This window comes from Rhagoletis pomonella, unplaced genomic scaffold (assembly GCF_013731165.1).
Source record: "Rhagoletis pomonella isolate Grant_MI unplaced genomic scaffold, Rhpom_1.0 Rhpom_scaffold_00001, whole genome shotgun sequence".
Taxonomy (NCBI): domain Eukaryota; kingdom Metazoa; phylum Arthropoda; class Insecta; order Diptera; family Tephritidae; genus Rhagoletis; species Rhagoletis pomonella.
Window position 1 is genome coordinate 11145648 of NW_023458555.1, and position 6529 is coordinate 11152176.

A 6529-nucleotide genomic window follows, 5' to 3' on the forward strand; every position below is an offset into this window, starting at 1 on the left:
AAAAAAAAATCACTTTCCATAAATAATTTGGACTTAATTTTTCAGTAAAACTAAAAAAAGCTTGTCGACACTTTTTGTTCGTTGCAACATTAATTTTAAAGATTCTATTTGGTAATATTGAAAGGTCGAAAATTTGCAGAGTGGTAGTCCAAATCATTGCTGAAAGCCCTGCTGATATCAAAAATTATACTGCACGTATTTTTAAAATCAAAAATTTTTTATTTCATTTCGTTACAGGTAATTCGTATACTTAATAATAGAACCGAAGAGGAAGAGGATGAAGACGAAGCAAACGCCCATTCACTGGGCTGTTTTTACAAAGGCGAAGTGCAAGGCGATAAACAGTCAACGGTGTCCGTGTCACTCTGCAATGGCATGGTAAGTTATTTAATTTCGCAATGAAAAATGAAAAAAAATTTAAGTTTTTTTTACCTACCAATGCAATTAATCAAGTGTAGAATACGGCAGTAGAAATAGTTGGAAATTTTTTTTTGTATTCATCACGCTGCTCACGCGGCTAATGTACATGTATTTGTAGCGGCCCTGTAGAAAATAATACACAGGAACCAGTTTAGGACAGTGATGTGCAAGCTAACTGCTTAGACGGACCAAGGGTTATAAAACACATAATTTTTCCTATTAAAAATTAAGGTATGAAAAAATAAGAATTTGATTTGAGGTTCGTGATCCTAATGAAAAACAAACTTTTTTTCGAAATTTTCATACAATTCAAATATGAGGTTGTTGTTGTTTTTGTAGCATAATTATTCTCAAATAATTTTGGGAAATGTCGTTACGTTTACGTAGATCCGGAACAAAAATATAAATAAAAGTCCATTTGAAAGATGTTTCCGCAACAAGTCGAAATTTTTAGAACTTCGTCCGGAAAGACACTGCAACTACCGGCTAAAAAATATACGCAGCGGTACTGCCTCTCCTCAATAAAAATGATTAAGGTTAAGGTAACTAGTTCACTCCAAAACAGTGGTGGAACGAGTTCTCGTTTATTGCCAATTGCCGAGAACAAGGTCATTCTTTAAAATTTGTGAAAACGAGATATGGATTTCTTTTACTGTATTGCTGCCGTTTGTAAAATTTCATTCTTGTTCGAGCATGATCTTCTTTGCGTGTTATATTCACATGTGATTCATTTTTTTCTTTGGATTACCTTAACCAAAATATTCCCTATAAGGTTGATATTCGTAAATGTGTGCATTTTTTGGTAAGGGCTAAGCTCAGGACCTTACCGGGGTCACACAGGGCGGATCGTGAACGGCCTACTCCGATAGGTTAGCTGCGAATAACCAATAAGCAGTCCCAGACCAAGAGCGGCAGGAGACGAGGGCCTGATTTAAAAGATCAGAAATGCTTGATGAATCTCCTGTGTCCGGGCGAACAGATGCCGCCCCCCAAAAAGCATCCCAGGATTGAGACCAGTTAGATCCTGTTCATGGCATACTGGAGCATGTATACGATTAGTCTGACATTGGGCTGGCGAGAGCAGTATTCCGCCACTTTAGTATGTGAGGGTGACACCTCACAGAAATGGCTGGTGGGCTAATGCTGCGATCGCCTCCGTCTCGTTAAAACCCTGGCAGGTCTTCAAGTACGTTCAATACACGTCGCCATTTAGTTGGCCGCACAGGTCCAGTTGAGATTTACTCCTGGTTTTGCGCTGTCTTGGCTCTGAACACAATATCCCATAAGGACTTGTGTCAACCCTCGCGATGGCCTGCTCCTTTGAGAGAAGGGAACTTCGGGACACTTAAAAGCGACTGTGCTACGTGTGGAGATAGCGGCTTGAAGCGGAGACCCAATTGACTGAAATGATTAAAACAAAACCAATAAACGAAACGAACGTCGATGCTACGGAGGAAGAATGCAGCGCATTCAGGAAGAGCAGTAGAGTCGTGCGCTCCCCGCCACAAACTCCTCTGCAGGCAAATTCCGGCACCACGAGCACGGAGAAAGCCGCCGGCGCGGCGCAGAAGGCTACACCTTGCCAAACGGCAACTCCCGGCAGCCGGGATAGTCGTCTTCAAACGCCGGCTGCTGCAAACAGCGACAAGCATGTCACCGCAAGCTTGGGAACTTGCGAAGGCAATGAAGATGAGCAATTGGCCCAGATTCGGCTTGTCCTGAAGAAGATGCAGAGCGCTGTGTCTAAGCAAAAGAATGTGTCCATGGACATAAAAACAGGTATGGCCCAAATCGAGGAGAGCTTAAATATATTAAGCTACCTCCGAGAGCAGCGCCGGAAGGGGCCTACCCTTTCCGAGCTGCGGAAGGCTGGCCCTGGCTCGCAAAAGAGAGGTCGAACTCGATCCGACTCCCCTACAGGCGAGCCGGAAAAGAAGAAAAATACTACTGCTAATAATAATAATAGTAGTAAAAACATTATTATTAATAATCCTAATAATAATGGCAATAATAACAACAATGCACAGAAAACCGTACCAGACAATCAATGGAAAACGGTTGGAAAAAGTAGAAAGCCCAAGCCAGGGCCAGCGCCAGGTGAACCCTTGGTCAATAAGGGCGAGGCGACCAGCCGCAAAAAAAAGAAGAGGGTGAGAAAAAAGAAGAGTCTCGCCAAATTAATAATTAAGCCAGCTGAAGGCAAAACCTATGCAGAGGTGCTGGGAACGATACGCGGTAAGCTCCAACCCGAGAAGACGGAGACCGTAATTCGATCTGTTCGGAAAACCCGCGAAGGCGGCGTGCTCATCGAAATGGAGCGCTGTGGCAACCACACAGCATTTAAGGAAAATGTGTGCACTGCCATTGGCCAGCTTGGAGACGCCCGTATTCTCACTAGACGTTTACGTCTAGAAGTTCTGGGCATGGACTGCCTAACCACGGCCCCAGAAGTGGAGAACGCTATACGCGGGGAGTTAGGAGACAAGATGAATGGCCAACTTCGCGTCTCTCTCCTCGCTGTAAACTCGCGAGAACAAAGAATGGCCGTGGTGGAAATCGATGAACTGCCAGGCCGGACTCTTATTGAAAAGGGGAAGCTGCGAGTAGGTTGGATTATCTGCCGCGTCCGAGAGCGCGCGGATGTCCAAAGGTGTTTCCGCTGTCTGGGGTATGGCCACAAAAAGGCGGCATGCAAAGGCCCAGACAGAAGCAGTTCATGCTGGAAATGTGGTCAGCAGGGCCACATAGCCTCTGCGTGTAAAGAAAGCCCAAGCTGCTACCTGTGCTCGGCAGGAGATGGACAGAAAAATTCCCATCACCTGCCCGGGTCGGGAGCGTGCAAGGCCTTCAGGGATGCCCTTGCTGAGGCTAAGACAAAGCTTGGGAGAATATGATTAAATTTATACAAGGCAATATGAACAGGAGTAGGGTAGCTGATGACCTGCTGGACCAATTGGTTCTTGAACAAAGAGCAGACGCTGTCATCATCAGTGAACCCTATAGAACAAAAGAAACCTGGCATGTTGACCAATCAGGCTCGGCCGCGATATGGATTGCTAACCCCAACCATCGCGCAGAGAGCAGCGGGGTAGGACGCTGCTACGTCTGGGTTAAAATGGCGCAAATCACTGTGGTGAGCTGCTACCTGTCTCCAAACGACACAGTCCCTGTCTTCAGGGGAAAGCTCGAAGACCTTGAAGACGAATTGCGCGATATAACCGGCCACATAATTGTTGCTGGAGATTTCAACGCAAGAGGCGTGGAATGGGGTATGCCCCAAACAAACACCAGGGGAAGACTGGTCCTTGAAATGGCAGCCCGCATTGGCCTGACCATCCTCAACACCGGAACGACCCCTACATATCGAAGGCCGGGTTTTGGATACTCTATCCCCGACATAACCCTGGTCTCAGAAAGCCTTCTCCGAAGGGCTGACGGATGGAGAGTGATGGAAGACCTGAGTGGTAGCGACCACAACTACATCACCTTCCAAGTCACTGACATCACGCGAGGGCAAACACGTAGTATCCCTCGCAGGAAACCAGGATGGAACCCGTCTAGGGTCGATGTTCGCAAGTTCGATACGTCACTCCTAGCAGATTCCCAAGGCATTTCACCCACAACGGGAGAGATCCACAACAGGGAGTCTTGTACTAAGCTGGTCGAAGAAACTATGCGCTGCATTCACCGGGCATGCAAAGCCTCAATGCCACAGAGGAGAGCATGGTCAGGTAAAAAGCAGGTATACTGGTGGAATGACCGAATTGCTGAGCTGCGAAGGGCCTGCCATAGAATGCGGAGACTCGCAACGCGCGCTCGTGGTAGACCCGAGGCGCTGACCAGAGCAGCAGCCTACAAAAGCGCAAAGAAAGCACTTGGGGCCGAGATACAGAAGAGCAAACGGAACTGCTGGAAAGCGCTATGCGACGAAGTGGATCGCGATCCCTGGGGCCAGGGATACAAAATAGTGATGAAAAAGTTCCATACATCATCACAGGCGATGGATGAGGCCCGAGTTAAGAATATAGTGGATGCGCTATTTCCCACACACCCACTAAGAGCCGACACAGTGTTCGTCGAGGAGCAAGCCGAGGCACCACTGTTTTCGACAGACGAGCTGAAGCTAGCCCTGCGAAGCATGAAAGCCGGCAAGGCTCCAGGCCCAGATGGCATACCAGCGGAGGCAATCAGGTTAGCAGCGGAAACGAGCCCTGATCTTCTGCTTAACATGTACAACAGCTGCCTTAGGGCCCGGGTTTTCCCAAGCCAATGGAAGAAGGCGAGACTGGTGCTTATACCCAAGGGCAAAGGGGACCCAAACTCTCCTTCATCCTTCCGGCCACTCTGCATGCTAGACACAGCAGGCAAAATGATGGAGGGTCTGCTCAAAATACGCTTGACGTCAGCCATAGAAAGCGAGGGAGGCCTTTCACCCCGACAACATGGCTTCAGGAAGGGACACTCAACTATAGGAGCAATTGGCGAAGTAGTCGAGGCGGTACATAAGGCCGAAGAAGCCTGCCACCAGGCGCGGCCAATAGTGCTGCTAGTCACACTGGACGTCAAGAACGCCTTCAACTCGGCAAGATGGGACGATATGCTGGAGGCCTTGGAACGGTCATTCAAGGTTCCAACATACTTGCTAGATATGATCCGGGACTACCTCAGAGACCGTTGGCTTTTGTACGACACAACACAAGGCCAGAGAAAGAGACGTATAACCGGCGGAGCGGCACAGGGGTCTGTACTTGGCCCGGACCTCTGGAACGCCACGTATGACAGTCTGTTGCGCACGGAAATGCCGGAGAGCGCCTTCCTTGTCGCCTTCGCGGACGACGTGGCAGCCGTCATAACAGCAAGAAATGTCCAGCTAGCACAGCTCAAGCTAAACCAGGTCATGCGCAACGTCAGTGGATGGATGAGCGATCACGGTCTGCAATTGGCTACAGCCAAAACGGAGATCGTGCTCCTCACCAGGAAACGGATCCCAACAATTATAAATATAATGGTCGGACCTCAACCCGTGACGACTTCTAGGTCTACAAAATACCTAGGGGTGAAGCTGGACAGCAAACTCACATTCTGGGAACACATCCATGGAGTATGTGAAAAAGCTGCGCAGAGCACGGCGGCTCTAAGCCGGCTGATGGCAAACGTGGGCGGCCCGAAGCCATGCCGCAGGAAGCTTCTGATGACAGCGGTCCAATCGGTGCTCCTGTACGGGGCAGAAATATGGGCTGACGCATTGAAAGTCAAAAAATACCGGGTTCAAATGTCTTCGGTACAGCGCAGAGGGGCACTACGCATTGCTTCTGCATACCGTACAGTGTCCGCGGACGCGGTTCTAGTTATTTCTGGCGTCATGCCAATTGAGCTACTTGCTTACGAGCGAAAAGAGATTTACAATCTCAGTGCCGAGATAGGTCGAGCAGCTGCCGCGGCAAGGGCGCGCGAGCAACTGATCCAGCAGTGGCAACAAAACTGGAACGCGAGCACAAAAGGTCGATGGACACACTCCCTGATAGCCGACCTTCAAACATGGCTGAACAGACCACATGGGGAAGTCGATTTCTACCTGACGCAATTCCTCACCGGTCATGGTTACTTCCGAGAATATCTTCATAGAATGGGAAGGGTGGACTCACCGTTCTGTCACTACTGTGGAAACGTCGAAGATAACGTGTACCACACATTCTTCACCTGCGAACACTTCTTGATTTCGCGCAGAATGTTGGAAGAAAGACACGGAGACATTACTCCGGACAACATAGTTGGGATAATGATTTCCAGCGCAGAAAAGTGGGAAGCAGTTGCGAGATACGTGAAATTCGTACTCCGCTGCAAACGAGAGGACGGTTGTCTACTGAGGACACCCGAATGAAACGCCCCTATAAAAGAGCAGCCCCAAGGCTCTAACAGCGCGCTCCTGCATCTGAAGACATGCAGAATTGCGGTGCCAGATGCGGGATTCTTGCGCGGGCGGTGGGAGTTTGGGTTTTAGTGGGTAGCCCAACACGCTTCGGTGGGAGTCCCACACTCGGGGAAGGTAGTATAGAGACTAGCGCCCCCGGCCAGTGCATAAAGCATTTCCCTCTCCTACGAACAAAAA

The 6529-nt window shown here is 48.9% G+C and overlaps 1 protein-coding gene across 1 annotated transcript in view; it reads right to left on the reverse strand.

The window, feature by feature from the left end:
• The window catches only part of LOC118752541 (A disintegrin and metalloproteinase with thrombospondin motifs 9-like), a gene marked incomplete at its 3' end in the record, with an annotated part of 67584 nt that overhangs the window by 14486 nt on the left and 46569 nt on the right, over positions 1-6529 (reverse strand). The window lies entirely within an intron of this gene.